General features: G+C 43.0%; 1 protein-coding gene across 1 annotated transcript in view; it reads right to left on the bottom strand.

Moving 5' to 3' along the window:
• Positions 1–23,922, bottom strand: part of LOC126262421 (multiple C2 and transmembrane domain-containing protein) — a 1,124,939-nt gene extending 1,101,017 nt beyond the window's left edge. Inside the window, exon 1 of the mRNA XM_049959054.1 lies at positions 23,885–23,922. The gene's annotated coding sequence lies outside the window, so the exon portion shown is untranslated. The remainder of the gene's footprint in view (positions 1–23,884) is intronic.
• Between the last annotated feature and the right edge of the window lie 1,108 nt (positions 23,923–25,030).

Genomic DNA, 25,030 nt, shown 5'->3' with positions numbered 1-25,030 from the left:
AAGAAGAGAAATTTGTTAACATCGAGTATAATTTAATTGTCAGGAACTCGTTTCTGAAAGTATTTTTATGGAGTGTAGCCATGTATGGAAGTGAAACATGGACGATAAATAGTTTAGACAAGAATAGAATAGAAGCTTTCGAAATGTGGTGCTACAGAAGAATGCTGAAGATTAAATGGGTAGATCATGTAACTAATGATGGGGTACCAAATAGAATTGGGGAGAAGAGGAGTTTGTGGCAAAACTTGAATAGGAGAAGGGAAGGGTTGGTAGGACATGTTCTGAAACATCAAGGGATCAGCAGTTTAGTATTGGAGGGCAGCATGGAAGGTAAAAATCGTAGAGGGATACCAAGAGATGAATACACTACGCAGATTCAGAAGGATGTAGGTTGCAGTTGGTACTTGGAGATGAAGAAGCTTGCACAGGATGGAGTAGCATGGAGAGCTGCATCAGACCAGTCTCTGGACTGAAGACCGCAACAGCAATTTAAAATTGAAGTTATCAGAGGAAAATCAAGATTTTCTCATTTTCCTAAAATTTTATTAACCGCCAAAACAAACAAGGTGATCCACGAAAGTACCAGGATTCTCAGTGTTCCCTTTGACTAAAAGTCTGGAAATCCCTGGTGTAGAGGCGGCTATGTGAGGCCCTTTAAGCGCAGACACGTGAAATGGGTTAGCTCTGTCTCGCCCATGCAGTGTTGCCAGCGAGGTAAATGGAGTTCACGTTTCGTGCTGCGAGCACAGCACCGAGGAGATCAAGACTGATATCCAGAGCAGGTAAACGCTTGTATGTTTCATGCCACGAAGCACCGAGCAGGCTGGTACAGTCACAAGATGGTCGACTTGTCTTATAAAGGGCGGCGGTTCAAATTCCATCCCGACTACCCAGATTTAGGTTTATCGTGATTTATCTGGATCACTTAAAGCTAACGCTGAGGTGAATCCTCTGAAAACACAAGTCTATTTGGATTTGTATCGTTTCACTGTCCGATCTTATGTTGCGTCTTTAATGACCTCGTCGTAGACGGAACGTTAAATCCGAATTTTCCTACTTTTTGTATGCCAAAAGTTGAGTACCTGCAAAAGGGAAAGCTTTCTCATTTAAACGTATTTTCAGAATCACGTGATTTGCTGATACATGTTAGGAAAACAACATTTTTGCCGTCTCCATTACTTACAGTACTGCTCATAAAACCAACAAAGAATATTCGATTGAAGTTTCCCATGATGAGAAATGAGAAGGAGTGATCTGCATGTACTTTAAAGAAATTTTTTGTAGTCAGCATCGCCTTAAAAACTTTCTTTTGAAAGGTTTTGACAGGTAAGACTGCCATCTTCAGATCTATAAAAGCAGTCTTACCTGTCGAAACTCGTCAATAAAAACAGTTTTGAACGTGATATTGGCTATCAAAATCTTCTTTAAAGCATATTTGCCGCTTCCCACTATAAATGAAAGACGCTGCTTGCATGTTGAACAGTCATGCCTTGCAACTACGAACATGATTATGCAGTGTCTTGTATTGAAAATCGTCTGTAAGAGACGAAATAATCACACAAAAGACAGGAAATGATAAATGGGGAAACAACGACAGTCACGAAGAAAACGTAGCTATCATACGTACGACATAATTGTAGTAAATCTAACTGTTTGCAAAGAACTATTTTAAGACGTGAACTGCTATACTGCGATTTCAGTGAAACTTTCTTGTTAAGGCAAACGCAATACAGGGTGTCCATTAAGTCCCTTTACAACTTCAAAATTTTATTACAACGGCAGTTGTTGAAATACTTGAACAAAATTTATTTTATTTAATGACTGTTTACTAAAGTTTTTATATATATTAAAAGTTTGTGTTTCAGATACTCTGTTGATGGAAGGAACTGAACCTCTATAAAATGGCAACTCCTCAAGAGAAGATCCAATGTGTGTCCTGGTTTATTGAGACACAATCAGATGTTCAGATTCAACGAAATTTCAGAACGAAGTATGGAAGAGATCCACCATTGGGCCCTACAGTACTTGCGTGGCACAAAAGAAATTATGTGGACACGTACAGTGTTGGATAAAGGGAGGAGCGGGTGACCAAGCACATCCGAGGAAAACATCGATCGCGTTTTAAACGTCTTTACTTATTCATCTACGAAGTCCATCCACACTGCTGCCAGACAGTTGCATCTACCACGCTCAGCTGTGCATAAAGTCCTACACAAGAACATACGGTTTTACAGAATGCAACTGTTACAGACCCTTGAGCCAAATGACAAGCCAAAACGGACAGAGTTTGCACTCAACATGCTGGAACGCCTTTAGGAGGCTGAAACATTCCTCAAGCGAGTGTGTTTCAGTGACGAGGCAACTTTTCATGTTTCTGGGAAATTAAACAGACACAATGTGAGAATCTGGGGATCTGAACACCCCCTATGAAACTAGGGAGCTTCACTGGGATAAAAAATGGCTCTGAGCACTATGGGACTTAACGTCTAAGGTCAGCAGTCCCCTAGAACTTAGAACAACTTAAACCTAACTAACCTAAGGACATCACACACATCCATGCCCGAGGCAGGATTCGAACCTGCGACCGTAGCGGTCGCGCGGTTCCAGACTGTAGCGCCTAGAACCGCTCGGCCACTCCGGCCGGCTCACTGGAATAGTCCAAAAGTAAATGTGTAGTGTGGAATCATGTGCAACCGGATAATTGGTCCATTTTTCTTCAACGAATCAACAGTTATTGTAAATGTTTACCTCGACCTCTGACCGAATGTGTAGCACCGCAATTGACTGACTTACAACCAGTTATCATTTTCCATCAAGATGGTGCACCACCACATTGGGGACTGCATGTTCATCGATTCCTCAATGAAACATTTCCAGGCAGATGGATTTGGAGGGATGGGCCAATTCCTTGGTCACAGCGTTGTCCATATATCACTCCCTTGGATTTTTTATAGGGGTATGTAAAAGATATCGTCTATCAAACACAGATACGGGACATTGCTGACTTGAAGCAAAGAATTCGTAATGCCATTGCCACCACTGATGACGCTATGCTACAGCGAACATGGCCAGAAATCGAGTACCGTCTTGATGTGCTTCGTGCAACTAAAGGCACCCAGTTAAACACTGTCAAAGACTTTTATAAACACTGATTACAATAAAAGAAATGTTGTTAAAATATTTCAACAACTCCCGCTGTATAAAATTTTTAAGTTGTAAAGGGACTTTATGGACACCCTGTATGTGTCTGGCGTAAGCAAATGGAATCACCCAACGTGAGTAAGTTGGTCATTGAGAATGAGTCGTATCACAAGTAAATTATTGGGCACGAATTGCACTACACTAGCGTCTGCAAGCAGTCCAGTGACGCAGCCTATTGAAGTACAAGTACACTGTAATACGAGCGTTTGACCAATTATCTAGACGATTGATTGTTAGTTACGGATTCGGACTGCATTTTTCAAATGTGGGAAAAGGAGGGAGCTGCAAATGTCGAGCTTGTATTATTCTGTTAGCACAGCTCATGTGAATACTACGAAGAGTAATATGTCGAGTCTTACACCCTGGTCTACCTCTTAATTCTTTGAAGGGATGTCACTATGGGATACGATGCGCACTAGAGATGGGTCGAGCTCGTTCATTCCCGTGAACTACTTCATTCATTTCACTCTTTGCCGTGAAGCGTTCAAATGAAGTAGTTCATTCATGAAGTACGGAAGGCTGGCGAAGTTTCCCAGTTCGCCGCTCAGCCACGGCTACGCTCGCTTCGCCTCGCTCGTACAATAAAGTTTCGTAATACTTCATAATTTTACCAACAGATGGCCGAACTATGCAGTAACGTGAACGCAACGTTTTACGTTCTTACAGTGTCTGAGAGTTAAATAGAGCATGGTCGAAGGGGACAAAGGAAAGATAAACAGAGAAACCTGTCACATATAAAGAAGGTATTACATTTAATCTTGCTCAACATTTTCTCATGAAGCGCCCAAAAAGTCTTTATCTGCCAAGTGAAACCTTATTTGTTATATTCATGGACTGAAAACTAGGGCTGCCAACGAAATGCAGTCCAATTTTGTTGCTTTTAAAATTTAATCCAAAATAGAATGAGTATGTTTACCACTGTTACAAAGTCTATATACCTACATTAAGTAATTATTCAGAAGTTTTCCTGTAGATTTTATTTTTGTTGAGAATAATAACCCTCCAAATTCAAAATGTAAACTGTCACCTGTAGTCATTGGTACGATTTCAGGTAAAATCCCTCTTTATTTTCTTTGGAAAGCAGTTTTTGTGTCTGTTCGCTCTTATACAATGACTAGCAACTCGCGGCCGCGTAAAAGTAGTGAGATTTGGGGTTTCTTCGCCGATTTAGGTGATGGGAAAGCAAAGTGCAATTATTGTTCTAAGTGTATTTCATATAAAGGAGGAAATACATTTAATCTAGCGCGTCATATTCGAGTGCTGCATCCAACAGTGTCATTGTCAGTCAGGCGCTTAGCGCCCCCTGCTCCTGCATCTTCCGATATTTCTTGGATAAAAAACCCGGACAATCCGGAACCAACATCAGCAAATGCCAGAAGCGAACAGCAGTTGGTGCCAGAAAATAACAGTATCACTTCAGTATCAGAAAGCAGACCTCAATATCACCGAATATTGCCCATGTATTTTCCGAAACCTCTTTCTAACAAAAGAAATCAGGAGATAGATTTCGCACTTCTGCAGACTGTTGTAAAAGATTATTTGCCCTTCAACATAGTGGAAAGCAAACATTTCCAAAGTTTTGTAGCCAAACTGAATGGTGCTTACAGAATGCCATCTCGGAAGACCATTTCCAATACGCTGCTACAACAACAGTACGCCATGATGAAAGAAATTGTGAGAGCCAAAATTAATTCTGCGGAAGCGGTTGTGATGACAGTGGATGGGTGGACCTCAACTACAAATGAGAGTTATTTGTCGGTGACAGCACACTACGTTAAAGACCTGTAGCTGGCGTCTTCCCTCCTAGAGTGCTTTAAATACGACGAAAGGCACACGTCAGAAAAACTCTCGGAAGAACTGCTACGTGTCACAAGGGAATGGGGCATTCAAGAAAAAGTCGTGTGTGTTGCCAGCGACAATGCTGCTAATATTGTAGCAGCTATAAGACTCACAGCCTGGAAACGAATCCCCTGCTTTGCGCACACACTCAATTTAATTGTTCAGAATGGGCTTCTGCACACTCAACCCATTCTGAATAAAGTAAAAAAAAATTGTTGAATTTTTTAAAAGAAGTTCGCAGGCCTGTACGAAACTGAAAAAGATGCAGGAACAGTTAAAAGAGCCAGTTCTGACACTAAAACAGGATACTGTTACAAGATGTAATTCAACCTATGATATGCTGCGAAGAATAATCGAGGTTAAGAATTCCCTAATGACAGTTATCACTCTGAATTATCCGGATCTTCCAAATCTGACTGCAGAGGACATTGCAAGTGTAACACAAGCCTGTGACCTGTTGAAAGTTTTCGAAGACTGCACTGAGGAAATGTCAAGTGAAAATGTTGTCACTGCTTCTAAAGTTATACTCCTTAGTCGCTCGTTGAAAAAATGGTGTTGCAGGTTTGTTAATAACACTGAAATTCATGTAGACGTGCAACAGATGGCCGAAAAGTTAGCTGAAGACCTAAAATGACGATTTAGAAATATAGAGGAAAATTCCATTTTCGCGGAAGCAACTGCATTGGATCCTCGGTTCAAATTACATGGTTTTTCTGATAAAAATTCTGCCGAGAAGGTGAAATTAAACCTGATCAGGCACTGTGAGAAATTTGTGACAAACACATCCACTGCTACTGCAACAATCTCAGTTCCAACCACTGAATCTACTTCCAGTCTCTGGCTCGAATTTGATGAAGTGTTTTCCAGGCTGCAGAGTAATCCACACCCTAGAGCTGCTGCAATAGTGGAAGTGGACAAATACTTACAAGAGCCCCTGCTACAGAGACAAGGCAATCCACTTCAGTGGTGGTCTGAACGGCTGTCAGTATACCCCTCGCTCTTTGAACTTGCAAAAATACGACTGTGTATTGTCGCAACCTCCACGCCGTGTGAAAGAGTGTTCTCGAAGGCAGGACACTTTATAACTGACAGAAGAAATCGTCTGACAGGGAAAAAAGTGGAACAAATCACGTTTTTAAACGGAAATCTCTGAAGATTCACCAAATCTGTTGATGTTTAGTCACAAATATATATGTGTATTTTTTTTTTAAATTTAATTAGGACAATCCTCAAATTCACATTTAGTGTAATTATTTCAATTATGTGTACGAGATAAACATTCCTACATGAACGATTATCTTTCAAGCGTGGATTCCACGCATGCTTCAGTTCCAGACTCACAAAGTAAGCATTTTATTTTCATGTTGGCTGTGCGTGCTTACACAGCCAGCCTCTTCGTTTGTATTTTAATATTGATTTGTCTGCAAGCGCTGCCAACGGTAGCTTACCCGTAGACGCGAAGTATAACTGCACAAATAGTGATGTGATAATGATGTCAGCACTGCAGGAAGCAGCTGACGCTACCTTCCTCTCGCCCCTCATCACCCCTACCCCTCCTAACCCTATCGTTCCCCACACAAACACCGCGCGATTCGTCGACAGGCAGTAGAGGGAGGACTGAAGCGAAGGGAGAATGAGTGACGTAGCGCTGATGTACTGGGGGAGGGAGAGGGAAAGAGAGTGAGTGAACTAGAAAATAGTGTGGAGTGTGCTATCTGTGAAGAGTTTGAAGTACCAGTTCTTTGAAACTGAGTGGTTAGTTCACACTTCACTGGAGTGAAGCGTTCATTTGAACGACTCATTCACGAGATCCCCATCACTAATGCGCACACATACAACACACACACACACACACAGACACACACACACACACAAAGCCAGTGACGAAGGAGAACTACCTAACGGACGCAACAGACAAGAAGATCAGCTTTGCATTTAGGTTAACAACACAAACGCGCTCAACGTGTCTCCTCAGTTGCGATGAGATCAAGGATGAACGTACAGTACTTTCGCTGTTTAGAAATGGAATGTAGCAAAACATACTAAATTTCATGAAAACTGTTGGATCTCAAAGGAGATAATGTAACGTAACAGAAACTTGCCACGTTTCGTTACATAAATAGTTGGTAGAATAACGATAACATAAGAGCAAATACTATTATGAACACAGCGTAGGATTCCATTTACGCAGTGGTCCAGCTGCGATTCATCGCGATATGGAACAACATCCAAATAAAAGCCTCCAGCCGCAGTGGTAAAACTGTGTTTGTGTCTGCGATGATGCGCATTACGCGTCAGCCATTCCGTTTGCGATGGATGATGTTAACACATTTCTCGTTCTGCTAACAAGCCTAATTCGTTACGCGAACCCAATACGGACGGAAATGCCGCTGATTCTGAATGCATACTCTCGAATCCAATATGAATCAAACGAATTTTCGACATTCTGGTTGTTAATTGTTTATTTTTTAGCGTTGTCGCAACAAAGCCATGAAGCTGGATAGAGTCAGCTTCTGACAATACTGGTTTGCTTGGAGATGACTTATGGTCTGCGGCACTCAGCTCACTATGGCGTGCTGAGGGCGGAAAAAAGTTATACCCAGTGCTTTCAAACCTATTGATGTGATAGGGAATTTCCTGCTTTTGAAAACGTCTACTGTTCTGCTGCTAAAACCAAATATAACGGCAATTCTCCTGTGGTTTTATCACATATGTGCCTACTTCTTCAAAATAATTTGTACACCACTTGATTAATTAAGTTTTGATCGCTCTTATGTGAATTCCTCGCCCCCCAGACACTTTTCTCTTATTAGAATGAACTTGCAAATTGTGATTATGGTTCCGCATCAGCTGTAGAATATTTCAGAACAGATGAATTTTTTTCTGGACAGGGAATCGAATCACTAGCAACAAGCGCGAAATCCAGGTTCGTGTCCCGGGCCAGCACAGATTTTCATATGTTCTGAAATATTCTACAGCTGATGCGGAACCATAATCGCAATTTGCGCGTTTATTCTTACTTGAATGCCACTGTTGATCGTCAACACAGTGTCTTGGGCACAGCACTGCAGGTTTTCTCTTATGAGCTCTAAGTACTGAGTCAAGTTTCTCTAAGTTTGTTTCTCACATGTTTTTTAAATCCTCTGTGTATCTGTTTATGTGAACCAGGAAAACGTTAACCCACGCTATGCATGAGTACGAGAAACTAAACAGATTTTTATAGTAGTTTAAACTGAAAATAAAATGTGTGTCATTATTTCCATGCAATGTGGTCAAAATAAGTCTGCAGTAGCCCCTTCGTTATTCGTTCCAAGAAAGTAAAGCTGTTCACGTGGCATCCGCATTGTTAATGCGATAATGAGGGCACCCCGAGCTCGGAAAAAAGTAACGTACACTAACAATAACAGAAGCGAGTGGGAAAATGAAGCTAAATTTAAGCGTTTGTTACAACGTAGTATAAGAGCCACACACACACAAAAACACAGAATCATGTGCAATGTGCTGCAATACTGCTAGGGCAGAAAATTTTTATTCTTTTTTTAATTCCTAGACACAAATGTGGACAACAAAGTTAACGAGGTGGAAATAAGGCTCTGTGCGGTCATACTGAACACAGTGTATCCTTCATTGTTACAGAACATTTGCTGTATTGCTGAAATCACTATATACCGATTCAGATATTGCAAAAAAGTTACATGCAGTAGCGCGAAGGCCACTGTCATTGTGAAACAGGCGGTGTAACTTACATCGGAACAGTAAGTTTTCAGTAATTGTTGACGGATCAACTAATCTCAAAAGTACCAACCATTGGTGCGCAGTCACTAGAGTCGACCTAGGACATAGAAGGATAAGTGATACATTTGTAAACGTCATTCCAGTGACGGAGGTCAATGCTGTTAATCTTTAGAAGTCTGAGTGAATGCTTTAGGTTAGGAGATATACCTCATAAAGGAAAACTTCATAGGTTTCGCTACCGACGGTGCTAGTGTCATGATGGGGAAACACAACTCCCTGTGCACTCTTCTCATTTGTTCAAAATTAAACACATATGTCATTCTTTCAATCTGTGTTTCTCCTATGCTTGTGTAAAACTGCCAAGGACCCTGCTTCGAGATATATTGATTTCTTTTATACTACCTCTAAGCGCATAGCTGTATGACCGCAGTTTCGAGATTTTGCAAGTGTGAAGCCTCAAAAATGGCCACAGCCAAGCAAACTACACTCCTGGAAATGGAAATAAGAACACCGTGAATTCATTGTCCCAGGAAGGGGAAACTTTATTGACACATTCCTGGGGTCAGATACATCACATGATCACACTGACAGAACCACAGGCACATAGACACAGGCAACAGAGCATGCACAATGTCGGCACTAGTACAGTGTATATCCACCTTTCGCAGCAATGCAGGCTGCTATTCTCCCATGGAGACGATCGTAGAGATGCTGGATGTAGTCCTGTGGAACGGCTTGCCATGCCATTTCCACCTGGCGCCTCAGTTGGACCAGCGTTCGTGCTGGACGTGCAGACCGCGTGAGACGACGCTTCATCCAGTCCCAAACATGCTCAATGGGGGACAGATCCGGAGATCTTGCTGGCCAGGGTAGTTGACTTACACCTTCTAGAGCACGTTGGGTGGCACGGGATGCATGCGGACGTGCATTGTCCTCTTGGAACAGCAAGTTCCCTTGCCGGTCTAGGAATGGTAGAACGATGGGTTCGATGACGGTTTGGATGTACCGTGCACTATTCAGTGTCCCCTAGACGATCACCAGTGGTGTACGGCCAGTGTAGGAGATCGCTCCCCACACCATGATGCCGGGTGTTGGCCCTGTGTGCCTCGGTCGTATGCAGTCCTGATTGTGGCGCTCACCTGCACGGCGCGAAACACGCATACGACCATCATTGGCACCAAGGCAGAAGCGACTCTCATCGCTGAAGACGACACGTCTCCATTCGTCCCTCCATTCACGCCTCTCGCGACACCACTGGAGGCGGGCTGCACGATGTTGGGGCGTGAGCGGAAGACGGCCTAACGGTGTGCGGGACCGTAGCCCAGCTTCATGGAGACGGTTGCGAATGGTCCTCGCCGATACCCCAGGAGCAACAGTGTCCCTAATTTGCTGGGAAGTGGCGGTGCGGTCCCCTACGGCACTGCGTAGGATCCTACGGTCTTGGCGTGCATCCGTGCGTCGCTGCGGTCCGGTCCCAGGTCGACGGGCACGTGCACCTTCCGCCGACCACTGGCGACAACATCGATGTACTGTGGAGACCTCACGCCCCACGTGTTGAGCAATTCGGCGGTACGTCCACCCGGCCTCCCGCATGCCCACTATACGCCCTCGCTCAAAGTCCGTCAACTGCACATACGGTTCACGTCCACGCTGTCGCGGCATGCTACCAGTGTTAAAGACTGCGATGGAGCTCCGTATGCCACGGCAAACTGGCTGACACTGACGGCGGCGGTGCACAAATGCTGCGCAGCTAGCGCCATTCGACGGCCAACACCGCGGTTCCTGGTGTGTCCGCTGTGCCGTGCGTGTGATCATTGCTTGTACAGCCCTCTCGCAGTGTCCGGAGCAAGTAAAGTGGGTCTGACACACCGGTGTCAATGTGTTCTTTTTTCCAATGAACTGAATAAGCAAATACGAAGCGAAGGAGCCTCAGATGTATTTACTGTATTTCTTCCTCACTGCTCACATCACTTGACTGCCTTACCAAACCTTAGCACGTGCAGTCCTCAGATTTGAAGAAAATACAGTACAGAGATCCTCATATCTTTCTTACTCTTGAAGACATATACTTCGCTGGAATGCTGCAATATCTTTGGAGAAAATCAAAGTTTTGAATCAGAGCATTAAGGCCGCCGAGCTATGTTGGTTAGATTTTTTATATTGAGGCAGTCAGCCAAATTTTTCCTCCTTTCTCTTTTGGGGATCCTACAATTAAGTCACTGAAAATACTGAATCCAGTACAAAGTACTAGCTTCCAATCACTGGGGACAGACTGACATATATTCAGAGCATTGTGGCTAGTAACGAACTTCAGCGTTTAGATACTGAATGGAGTATTCTACATAACACCAAAGTTGTATACAACCATGCTGTTGTGCTACTGGAACTCTGGCAATTTGTGAAGACTAAAGTGTCCGCAGACTCAGTGCCTGTATTTCCTTTTTGGTGCTTAGTAAATCCTCTCCACTCCAGTGCTGCAGCAGAAAGGTCATTTTCTACAATTGGGCTAACGGAGACCAAAAGCAGAAATTAGTTATCTACTAAAACATTACGCGGATAATTTCACGCACAAAAATTGGTGAAAAATTCCAGTGTTCATCTTTTGAAATTACAAATTCAGCAATAAAGGGTATACCGACAGCGAGGAACAATAATCACACTTTTCAATTTTCGGTGGGAAAATTTCACAACGCATATAAAAGGTGAGTAATTCTTATCTATTTTCTTACACTGTTGCTATGTTAGGGGTAATAAGCGTTATTACGGGATTATCTGTTAATACTACTGTTTAATTGTATCAATAAGTAAATTTTGGTTGTCAAAAACAATTTCGATAAGCTATCTTTGAAATGACTCATAAAGCACCATAATAAAAGTCGTGAAAAGTGGCACTTCCGCCCTTATGATGCAGAGTGGTACTACTTTTGTGTGTACTTTTATTTTATTGTACGAATGACAAAAATAATAGCATAAAAATGTGCACAGATACTTTTCTGCGAGACCACTGTAGTAGTATTTCCTAATTTAGTGAGATTTTTGTATATACATTATATTTGTTAATGCATGATAGTGGAGTATTGGCATGGAGAACAGACTGTCTGTGTTTCTACCGTTACCCCTGCTTTCTCGAGTTTCTATATCTTGATTACGAGGCTGTTGCGTCTGGCAGCACAGGCTATACCACCTCTTTTATTCCAAATCTGACTGGAAACGTAAAATCAAGTGTTCACGTACCGTACGTCGATTTCGTTTGCAGTTAACGCCATGTGAATATTAATCAAACAATACGGTCGTAAATTGGAACATTATCTTCTAGAAAAACAGTATTTTGCAGCGAAAATCATTCATCTAGCACAGTAATGGTAACCAAATTACTCCGCTAATTATTGTCCATTAGTGATCCTAGGAAAATAGATTATCCTGAAACTAAGACCCCTGTGTAACGGTAACAAGAGAGCTGCAAGAAATGTAAATTACTGTGGTTGTTTGCTGCGTCTCAGCAAGGCGTAAATGGGAAACGTGGTAAGAGTTGCCTCGCTCTACCAAATTTCTTTCTTGTAATACCATATCGTCTCTACTACATAGACTCTGTAAGATTTGCGTTGCGCTGCTAGTAAGCAGAGGTTTGCATATTGCCGCTCAGTCGTCGACATGTGAGAAGGAGCAAGTTGTTCCAAATGCTTCACTTCAGCTGCCAAGTATTTCTCACTAGAAGCGAAAAATACACCCTGCGATCATGATTCACCAGGTAGCCACAGTTAAGTTAACAAAAATTGTCTGCAATTGTGTAAAACTGTGCTTTGGCTTTAGCGACCATCCCCCTACCCCCGCCCGGTCCGTATCTCTCTCTCTCTCTCTCTCTCTCTCTCTCTCTCTTTGTCTCTCTCTCTCACACACACTCACACACACATACACACACACATACACACACACACACACAAAACGTACATATCTGACTCGCATGTATACGTAGTATGCCGTGCAGCATACTATCGACTATTTCCACAACAATCGAAAGTCGCTACGCACCAGTCACAACCATATTTCAATAGGATGCTGTGATCTGGAAATTAAGTGTTTCCGTTATTTTTGTGGTGCTACGTATAATACAATCTGATTGTTAATGATTTGCACAAACATCAGTATTCATTTACGAAAAGATAATATTGGTAGCAACGACATTTCTTTCGATTTTATGAATGCTGGCCATTAAAACTGCAGCACCTCCAAGAAAAACTGCAACAAACGTCAGAGTGACAAGAACTGTACTGCAGTTCTGCATATGCAAATGGTGAGTGTATCGGTGCACTCACACAATTTTTTTTTCCTGTATTGAATTTCAATTCCCCCCGAAGGGGGCGGGCTGGCAGCAGCTTAGTACGCTGCTCTACAGAAACAAGAAAAACAGGCGATAAAACGGTGACTTAAGTTGTAAAACGGCGGAAAATTGTGGAAAGTTAAAACATAAGGCAAAGGGGTTGGCAATGTTAATAAAATACACAGGAAGCAGACAAGTAACATAGTAGACACACAATTAAAAAAAAAAAAAAACATGCCGACGGTCTGGTTTCTGTTCGCAAGAGATAAAAAATCACACCCAGCGACAGTATGATGTCCGTTCGCAACACTTCCCAAAAGAGACACAACACGGAACACTCACTGTAAAACACTGCACGAAAATGTCGACACAAATATGATGTGTCATATTAAGGGCAGATGGGGGGCACGGGTTGGGGGGGGGGGGGGACCTGGATGAACACAATTCTTCTAAGAGCATTATATATGTACACAAAGTACACAGGGTGGTCCATTGATCGTGACCGGGCAAAATACCTCACGAAATAAGCGTCAAACGCCAACTATCACAAACCGAAAAAAGTGGTCAAACTAAAACATTGATATTTCTTTACGTACTACACGAATATGTAATAAAAGTGGGGGTTACTATTTAAAAAAAAAAACGCAGTTGATATCCGTTTGACCTATGGCAGCGCCATCTAGCGGGCCAACCATAGCGCCATCCTGTTTCCCCCTTCAAGCTAGACGAGTTTCGTTCTTTGCAGTTTTTTCTTTTGATGCTTATTTCGTGAGATATTTGGCCCGGTCACTATCAATGGACCACCCTGTATATGTAAGCAAAGAATACGCGGTGGATTCCTCATTCATAAAATTGGTCTCCAATACCCGTTGTTTGTGAGAATATCGTGTTATTCCTTATGTAAGATGGAAAATAGTCAAGCAGTACACGTGAGAATACGACAGTGGGAGGATCGTGGACCATCAAGACTGCAGTATATTGTTCCACCATATTGCATGTTGCATTAGTGAGCATCCAACGACTGTCCTGTGCATATGGAACTGTTAGGACCGCACCTAATCGTCATCACCGAATTCCTCCAAATTTATGGTGTATGCAGGAGTCATCCAGAAATGAAAGCGACAGAAGCTGGAGCTCCAGACTGCCAAGCATTTAGAAAAATAACATTTTTGGCGTGGATCAGACGTAGAATGTGCCATTTATGTTGATATGGTTTCCAGCCAGCGGTTAGCTCAGCGGGAAGGCTAGAACGGTAATGTGAGAGGTCGTCCGGTCGGAAGCTATGTGGAAATTTTTTACTTTCATTTATTACATTACGTACACTGCAAATAAACCGAAGTATGCCCTGTATAGTGTATTTATTAATATTCATGAAAGTCAAAAAGAAAATGCAAAGGAAAATTTGGGATTGCAAATAAATTTCCAGGAAGGTACTGTAAGCCGTACACGAAAATTCATGTATAAAATCAGATACTTTTACTATTTTACAGTTGATCATTCATACGTGCCGGGTTGGTATTCATCGTAGGTACAGGGGAAACAGTAATTTTCTCTGCATCTTGCACACGTTATGAACACCGCATATTTACTGTTGCATCACTGTTTTAAGGTTTCTGTAGAAATATAAACTTTGTCTACATCCATTAAAGGTTCTCTCTCATAGCACAGCCGGGTATCAAACCGCGCGTAATACATTGTTTCACCATGTATTGGCTAGGATAGGTGGAGATGTACAATACATTGTCATGCAGTCTTCTCAGGATGCGACCTCTGTTTCCCTCTCTATGAGACAAGAGCACTTTCGAAGGTTTTTGATCAAATTCTTTACCTCTTGATAAAAACAGACATCACAGGGTTGCACTATAGACGTGTATTTGGGGGGAAAGCACTTAAACACTTCGCGACTATAATCCTTCCTCATCTTGAAAAATAACGTCACGTAATTGTGGATTTGTTTGTTCCCGTCACTAGTTCTCCTGCAAGTGGAGCCGCATCACATCAGCAAATTTTTTTTTGTATAAGGCTGTTGTAAATTTCCCATATTTTGATGAAGTAATGAGGACATTTATTCCTTTTCATGTAAATATTAATGAATACAAAATACTGAACATTATTTCGGTTTGTTTGTAGCGTAAATAACGTAAAAATCGAAAATAAATAAAGGTTCGCGCATACGGAGTCGACCTAAAGACCCTCGGATTACCGTTCTTCACTCTTTCTCTTGTGCCAAGCGATGCCTGGAAAGTGCGCTAACGTAATGCCTTACGTCTCTTCCGACTTACGCCAAATATGATTTTTTTTTCCACGCTATCAGAGACTGAGCTCGTTTGCAACAAGGCAAGTACCCTCAAGGACACTATGGTGACGTCTGGAACACAACGGACTGCCAGCAAGACTTAGAGGAAGACGATCACAGTTCTGGCTTCCCTTACCTTTAACACTGTAGTACAGGGAGGCGCGTCGATAGTGGTGCAAACAACAGAGGTGTAACGAGGAATAGCACAGCTCTGTCTTTTGTGATGACTGTCGGTTCTGCGTATAGCATTAAGATGAACACATCCGAGTGTGGATGCTCTGAGGAGAACGAACGTTGCCAGATCGTATTCGTCCTCGCCATATGGCTCAGCACCTGGTTGATGCTGAGGGGTGCCATTGTGTGCGACACGCGATCACTTCTCGTTTGCTCTGACACCACTTCTGGGTCTCCGTGACGTTATTTATCGACAAGATAACGCAAGACCTCATGTTGCCCGTTCTGATCTGACCTACCTCGATACAGAGGGTGTTGGACTGTCGCCTGGTGGGCACTTTCTCCAAATCTCTTATCCACTGATGAGATCTGGCCGTAGGGTGCCGAGAGATTTACGTGCCACCAACCACCACCCCCCCCCCCCCCCCCCATTACGAACGATGAACACTTGTATAGAGTTTGAGCAGCATAGAATAATGTACTCGTGTGTGTCAGTCAGGATACGTCCGACTTGATGCCCAGCCAGATTAGAGCGATTCTTGCCGCAGACGCGGCAGCACGACGTACTTCATTTCGCGCTTCATCTCCTAAAACGTTATAACGTATTCTTCATTCCGTACTGTAATCACACTATCAGTAAAATTTTCATTAATTGCTGTCCTTGATGGTACTGCAGTTTTAGTGTTATGTATCAATGGAAATGGAACACGCCCGGATAGCTAGCGCGTTAACACACCGCTTCTGGGATTCGAATATGTGCGCCAGCCGCGGATCGAATCCGCCATCAGATTCAACCGAGCAGCCTGGATGTCGTTTTTAGACTGTTCCCCACGTCCGAATAAGTGAATAGCGGACTGGTTGCCAAGTCCCACCTCAGGTACACGATTTGCAAACACTTCGAAAACGTTCGCACTCTTCAGGTGACAACACTACACGCAGACAGTTTGGGAATGCCATGCCGGGGTAACGGAGTGACGTCAGAAAGGGCATCCAGCATCCCTTAAATTATAACCACGCCATATCCTATAATAGCAATGTTGACCCCTTGTAGATGCAGGACAGAGGCACAAGAAAAACAAGATGGATAACAATGGAGAAGCTTTATTAGCAAGGGATCAAAGAGCGAATTAAACACAGAGAGGTGCACCGCTATGTGATTAAATGTAATCGCCAACATATGGACTGTCGAGTGACAGTATTACATTGCTTTTTGTATCAATCACAGCAACAGGCAAGCAGCACCGACTCAGTCTTGTACTGATACGTCTGTACTTCCATCTGAACATTGAAAGAAGCGTTACAGACGTTCACACAGCGAACATGACAACCAGGGCCATCTAAAGTATGTTACAGTCAGTTAAAATCAATGGATTGTGGAAGCGAAAGTAGTTTTCTGAAGTCTCGACACAACCCTTTCAAAAATTTCCCGTTATCATTGCTACATACTCGTCTGCAGCCGAGGCGGCATCGGGCGCCGCTGGTCTGCAGTGCGAGACACCCGAGCGAGGTGGTGCAGCGGTTAGCACACTGGCATCGCATTCGGGAGAACGACTGTGCAAATCCCAGATCAACCATCCAAATTTAGGTTTTCCGTGACTTTAGTAAGGGCATAGCTGATTTTCTTTCCCGTCCTTTCCTATTCCAAATCTGTGCTCCGCCTCTAATGACCCCGGCAGCAACGGGACGTTAAACTGTAATCTCTCTGCAGGTGACCAGTCCGATTGTTTACTTAGATTGCTTACTTACTTGTTTAAGCAGATGGTGACATTTTTAACACCTGTGTATGCTTAACCCAAGTAGAAAGAACTAAACACGAACATCAACAGCAAGATGTGTACCAGAGTTCTCATGTCGGTTATCTATGTTGATTCTAGAAGTTATATACATATAAACAAAAAGCTCACAACACTCAGTACGTTGTGTACGGTATTAAAATGGTCATTTCTCAAATGGACGATCCTTTCCGGAATTCCATAACCCGTTCTTAATCCCTCCAAAATTCAGGCAATAATAGTAAGGACCAACGACTCATAGTCTCCTGCAACATGACTTTTGTGTTACCAATTATTATCGTCGTGCCAAATTAACGAACATAGTAAAGTATCTCGGAGTAGCGCTTGTCAAAAACTAAGACGGAAACCTAATAACGACTCAACAGAAAGCCCACAATAAACTGAATTATCGATGCTACTAACTGAACCAAGATGGGGACTGCATCCCTCCACCATGCTCCACACTTACAAAGCCTGGATCCGATCCATCGTCTCCTACGTAAATCTCGCTAGGTTACCTGCTTCAGCAACATTCTATCAGCCCCTCTCAATGCTTGAACGCCATGCACTTCTTCTAGCTTGCCTAATCCGCTTATCTTCCCCTAACATAATTTTTTACAAACTAATCGCTTTCCACCACTTCTTTGCCCATAGTGAACAACACCAAAATCCTATACTTCCCGTAAACTCGACTCCAAAAACTTCATTGTTTCCACCATAATTACCAATCACGGTGCACTGTTGCAGCTACATCAGCAAATCCCTCCCACTCGCACTTACGGAGCCCAGTTTCAATAGACTCCCACTCCCTGTGAACAAAATCTACCCCGCCAGCTATCCCTCCCATCGGACTTGACCCACTCCTCCCTGTACCTTGCTAATTTCAGTGGTTCCCCTCCATCCCCATCCTTCCAATTTCCTCTTTCTTTCCTCACCTTGAAATGGCCAGGCACGTATCCGTATACCGAATGCTACGCATTCCTACAAAAGCTCGTCCCACATACCTATCCCCACAACTCAGCTAAACTGAATCAGTTAACTTCATAAGCATTTAACTACTTCAAAGACTAATGCAACTTCCCGCTCTTCATTACTCCTACTGCATCTAGATCCCTCCCATCAAATGGTAGCCGTTCCGACCGCTGCTTACAGGTACTTAGTCACTGTGTTGAAATATAGTGTCATGTTTATGTTGCTTTGAAGTTCAGTGCACCATTCAATAAAAACAATTTGATCTGCCATAATAATGTGTATTTCACACACATAAAAAAATTTGTGCATCACCTCGGTTTCCAGAACTCCAAGAAGATAGACGTTGGCTGTGGATGTTGTATCACAGACACAGTCCCTTTGACTCTTCATAGATTTCACTAAACCCGCCCAATGATGTAAACAACCATGCATGAGCACCGCCTATTAGACGGAGGAGGTCCGACAGCCGATCAGTTCCAGTCATTCCACCCGGAAGGAGGTACACGGCTCGTGTTGTCTGTAGTTCAACAATTCCTAGACGGTCAATACCGCGGTTCGATGGCGTCCACTCTGGTACTTTGTGACAGGAAGGTCTCTCGACAAGTGAAGTGTCCAGGAGCCTCGGAGTGAACCAAAGCGATGTTGTTCGGACATGGAGGAGATACAGAGAGACAGGAACTGTCGATGACATGCCTCGTTCAGGCCGTCCAACGGCTATTTACTGCAGTAGATGACCGCCACTTATGTATTATGGCTCGGTGGAACCCTGACAGCAACGCCACCACGTTAAATAATGCTTTCCGTGCAGCCACAGGACGTTGTGTTACGACTCAAACTGTGCGCAACTTCACTCCCGACGTCCATGGTGAGGTGGATCTTTGCGACCACGACACCATGTAGCGCGATACAGATGGGCCGAACAACATGCTGAATGGACTGCTGAGGATTGGCATCGCGTTATCTTAACCGACGAGTGTCGCATATGCCTTCAACCAGACAATCATCGGAGAAGTGTTTGGAGGCAACCCGGTCAGGCAGAACGCCTTAGGTACACTGTCCAGCGAGTGCAGCAAGATGGAGGTTCCCTGATGTTTTGCGGTGCCATTATGTGGGGCTGACGTACGCCGGTTGCACGATACTATCCTCTGACCCATGGTCGACAATTCACGCCCCTATCGTGCACATCTTGTGAATGACTACTTCCTTCAAGATACCGATATCGCTCGACTAGAGTGGCCAGCATGTTCTCCAGACATGAACCCTATCCAACATGCCTGGGATGGATTGAAAAGGGCTGTTTATGGACGACGTGACACACCAACCACTCTGAGGGATCTACGCCGAATCGCCGTTGAGGAGTGGGACAATTTGGACTATCAGTACCTTGATGAACTTGTGAATAGTATGCCACGACGAATACAGGCATCCATCAATGCAAGAGAACGTGCTACTGGGTATTAGAGGTACCGGTGTGTTCAGAAATTTGGATCACTACCTTTGAAGGTCTAGCTGTATTGTGGTACAACACGCAATGTGTGGTTTTCATGAGCAATAAAAAGGGCGGAAATGATGTTTGTGTTGATCTCTATTCCAATTTTCTGTACAGGTTCCGGAACTGTCAGGACCGAGGTAATGCAAAACTTTTTTTGATCTGTGTACTTCATGAAATCCCGTCGTACATATTCAAGCATCACGTGTAATATGGAACAGAGTTGACTGATTTAATATTTGTTTATTTTTACAGAAGTCGTTACGATTTTTAAGATTTTGTACTTTTTTAACAGTGGTAGGATCAAAATTTAAAATGTGTGACAGTTGGCTGCTGGTGAAACTTATTTTAGGATTTGGCGTGATAAGCTACTCACACAATTATCTTACAATATAAAAATGTTGTTACAAAAAAAGTCTATTTTTTACGTTTCATTATTGACGTTACTATTTTTTCCTTCATTGCAGACACTGATAATGGAAATATTTTTCCGATACCTGTGTACAAATTAAGTTCAATGAGAAATTTGTGGCTATTCGGCGGGTCTTCTTCCTCTACAAAATGGGTTATACAGTTATGGGCCCATTCCAATAATCCACCATGCGGAAGTGCGTCGAGACAATCCTACGCAGCTTTGACACCATCTTTCTGAAGCTCTAACGCAGAACAGAGCGCAAACTGTGCATATTTTGACTAGTATTCCCTGTTCAGAAAAAATATCAGTTTTCCGTCCTATACAACACGATAAACGCTGTCTGCGATATTTGTTGACACCCAGTATTAGTTGAATCACGCTAGAATTTCAGGATACCCGTTAATTAACCTGTATGCCTCTTCAGTCAGTGGGCAGCGCGTGATAAACAACACGATGTACACTGGGATCTATGTATAGTTTATTTAAAATGATATTAATTCGAGCACCATTAATAACGTAGATTCCCAAACCCACGTTTGTTGTCCACTGTTGTAGGTCCACCGCTTCAGTTGTTTTCTCAGTTTTATAGTGAACGTACAGAAACTGCGAATAATGTTTGTTCATTATTGTTTTGTACATAAATATAACACGAGACCGATGCACCGAAGATTTTGTCGTCTCAGAGTTGCCAACTTCACTATAGACAAAAACAGTATAACAACGCCATCTTGAAAAAATATACATATCTGTAGCTGTCAAGTGTTTGCTAGCTGCACTGAACGATGAAGGGTGAAGACAGTCAACACAACTACACAAATGCCAAGCGTACCCCCTCCACCTCCAGTCAGCAGAGGTTGCTGCTTTTCTACTATTGGCTTGTGACGTCATTACTATGCCGTCTAACAACCCCTGTATCAGTATTACGACGCAACTTAGGGACTCAATTTTCTTGTAATTTTAAGCTATACTGACGGCTAGTTATTGAGATAATTCATTGCATCAAAATGACGTTGTGAGTACTTTACAAATTCTTGACTCTGGTCGCATACACATCGTATATGTAAGATACTGACTGAAAAGGCGGTGCAAGAGATGCAAACACATAAAAATCAGAAATAACTAGAAAGATGCCGAAATAAAAATCAATCAGAATGTTATAGTGATACAGGGCCTATATAAAACGACTCTATTTGATCAGAGGATTATGAAACTGAAATTGGATTAGTTCTACGCAAATTATTACGAATGTTTGTGATGTGTCTTAATCCATATTTATAATTAATTAACAGTTATTTAAATACGGTACTTGAAGTAAAAGTAATTATCTAAGTAGAGGTTTTTGACCTCTGCTTCGATTGAACTACATCAGTTGCTTCAAAAGGCTTGAGGAAAAAAAAAGTGTCAAAATTAAGATGAGCAGTGCTCTCATATCAGAATTTGCTTGCTTAGTTTATAAAAGCTATCCCCCACAAACTCTATTACGTCACTGCGAATAAGAGGTGGTCCTAACTTTCAATACATATTAGTAAAGCTGGGGTTACTTTCTAAAGAAGAAACCAAAGTGGAAATTAAGAATGCAGAGTCTCGCGGCGGTAACACTGAATAAAAAGTTCTCGGGTTTACAACCGCATCAAATAATTAAAATTATGACTGCCAGTGGGCTGCTGGCACGCTCCTTATATAAACTAGCTGCTGGCTGTGATGTCACTGGTGCTCGCGGCATCGCTTTATACGGACATGCGTTGACTCGGCGACTGATGTGCCCTCTTCAAACGCGCGATCGCTGGACTCCACGCCGTGCTGAGCTGCAGGCCATCGTCTCTATTTAGCGTTTTATCGGTGATTTTTATTTCAGTGGCTCTTTTAATTACCCAGTCGCAGAAGTTTTGTCGGATTTTATCTGGTGGATTTTCTAAAGTATGCTCAGCTAAAGTAGTTTTCTCGGGTAGACAGGCGATAATACTTCCATCGTGCGTACTGTTTTTCCGACGTAAGACTCGCCACACTTGCAACATAAACTATATATCTCGGGTGTGCTGTTAACCGCTGTTTCATTAACTGGTTTCAGTAATTAACGGAATTTTGTTAGGGGCGTTAAGATCTGCCCCACGCGGGTCACAGAACAGAAATAAAGCATGTTTCTTTTGCTGCTCCTGGTAGGTACTCTAATTGTGATTCTTGCTTGAAATCATTTATCTGATGGACGTAGTAACCACTGTTGCCAACGGCCTTGCCGCAGTGGCAATACCGGATCCCGTCCGATCAGCGAAGTTAAACGCTGTCGGGATGGGCTAGCACTTGGATGGGTGACCATCCTGTCTGCCGAGCGCTGTTGGCAAGCGGGGTGCACTCAGTCCTTCTGAGGGAGACTGAGGAGCTACTTAATTGAGAAACAGCGGCTCCGGTCTCGTCAACTGACAAAACGGCCGGTAGAGCGGTGTTCTGACTACATGCCCCTCCATATCCGCATCCAGTGATGCCTGTGGGCTGAGGATGACTGGTGGCCGCTTGGTACAGTTGGGCCTTCAATCGCCTGTTCGGGCAGAGTATAGTTTTTTAATAGCCTTTGTTCCTGACCATCTTGAGTATGTGCCTCAGCTCATGGGGCGGGTTATCAGCGTCTGATATCATTTTTGCACGATACACTAGTGCTTGCAATACAGTGCCGCCTGAGGAGGGCTGATGGCCTGCTTGTACAGATCGGTATGGGTGGGTTAGAATATAGGCAGTGGGACCAACGCATCCATTTCGTTTGCAGCGGATGAGGACGTCGAGGAAAGATAATGCATTGCCTGACGTGAAAGGGATGTTGCTGATAACGACGTTGAGGTGTTCCAAGAACACATCAAATTTCTCACGTCCGTGGGGCAAATTACGAACGTGTCGTCAACGCAACGAAAGAAACAACTAGACGACTACGCTTTAATGGCGCCGTGTATAAGGCAATGTCCAAACAATTTCTATTTAATTACGAAAACCTTGACCACACCAAAAGAGATGACAAAGAAACAATAAATAAAAAGATCGACATGGAAATGAACGTATAATTCCAAGCAGTGTTATGTAATGGACAAAAGTGTTCTATTATGTAGAATTTAGTTAAAAGTAAATTCGTATGGAATGAGTGGCTGGGAGTCTGTCAAGAGAGATATTCATCTGCTTGTTCCCAGTTCCTTCAATTGGACGCTGTTTCAGCGGCTTGTGCTCCCTTAACCTAATCCGGTAGTCCTACTGGAGAAAGAGAATCGACAGTAAAACGTGGAATCTGGACCACGTGTCATGACTCGCATACAGTATCTTCACACCATCAAGAGGGGAATCCTAGCGTAAAACGAGACGGAAACCCTCTGAAGTCAAACAGGTATTCGATCCCGCGACCTTACAATCTCCATACTCGCACTTTATACCACTATACCATCCAGCCCAACAGGATTCAGGCTATGACGAACAAAGCAGTTATCATCTGAAGCAGTCAACTGGAAACAGATCCAGTCGTCTCAGTCGAATTTCACGCTGCAAAAAGAGTGGCTACTTGAATATGAATGTATCATAACATATTAAATGTAGAAGGTGATCATAATACAATACGTGTCGGCAGTGGTTTGGGGAAATTGTTAGAGAGAATGCAAAGGAATGAGTGGCACTGTGGTTGAGAAAAAAGAGAGCTACTCACGGCAGCGAGGTCGGCGGGCGACAGCGCGGTGGCGGCGGGGGAGGCGGCCCTGCCGCCCCCCGGGGGCGGGTTGTCTCCCGCCCCCGCTCGACTCCGCGGCCGCGGGGACTCCCCTCCAGCGTCCGAAGATCCAGCCCCGCGACGCGGCGAGTCTGCAACACGACCACCATCTCGCTCTCAAGCGTCCCCATGCGACTCCTCCAACTTTTAGTGTAATTGGTCATTGTGTCTTCTTCATTTAGTTTATGGTAAATTTGTCGAGTCTGACTCGTACTTATCATTTGCATTGAAGTCGTGGGTCTGCTGTTTCTGAGTGCTGTGACACTCTTCGTTTACATTCCTCATTTTGTTACTTTCTTCTATGTAGACACAAATTATTCATCTAGGACCAAAATTATACTAATATAATTAATCTCTTAGAATACTCCAGCATTAATTGACGAGCGGAATATTTAAACTTTCTAACTGCCAAAACTCACATTTATCAGGAGAATTAATAAACAATGTCTCTCATTTTGCACGTAGCTAATCTGCATCCAAAAAGTTGAGACAATGATCTGATTGCATGGATGTATGCTGCTCACCTCATCACAGCAAAAAATAATAAGACCTATTAGCAACGTTCTAGATTTCATACAAAAAAAAAAAAAAAAAAGAATATTGGATTAACTGTCAGTAAGAAAGTACTATTCAAACAGATGTACTACATTTTATTTGCGATAATGCAAGTGCAAAAATACAGCAGTAACGTTTCAACTAGTAGGACTGTAGTCAACAAAGATCATTTCTACAATTTTTAAATTTTTTACAAGGAAATAACAAAATTAAATTCAAGAAAGGAAACTGTCTCAGTATGGACTTCAGTTTCTTGCACAACTACATTCTTAGGAGCAAATGCCGCAAAATTTTCTCAAAACTTCCTGTACTGTTGAGGACGAAATGGCAACATCGTCAACAGATCTTCCTATGAAGCAACTTGTAAATATTGATTATCTTTCAAATGAAGTGCGGCATGGGGTACATCAGCCATGGCCTTAACCGTTCTCAATACACTGACATTTTTTCTTTCTTCTACATCGGAGCAGGAATTTTTAATAGCTGGATGAGGATGAGGCACTTTGATTATACTGCATTTGGAGATCTTAT

Source organism: Schistocerca nitens, chromosome 6 (genome assembly GCF_023898315.1).
Source record: "Schistocerca nitens isolate TAMUIC-IGC-003100 chromosome 6, iqSchNite1.1, whole genome shotgun sequence".
Classification (NCBI taxonomy): domain Eukaryota; kingdom Metazoa; phylum Arthropoda; class Insecta; order Orthoptera; family Acrididae; genus Schistocerca; species Schistocerca nitens.
The sequence above is the reverse complement of the archived record's forward strand: the minus strand, read 5'-3'. Positions and strand labels throughout refer to the sequence as shown.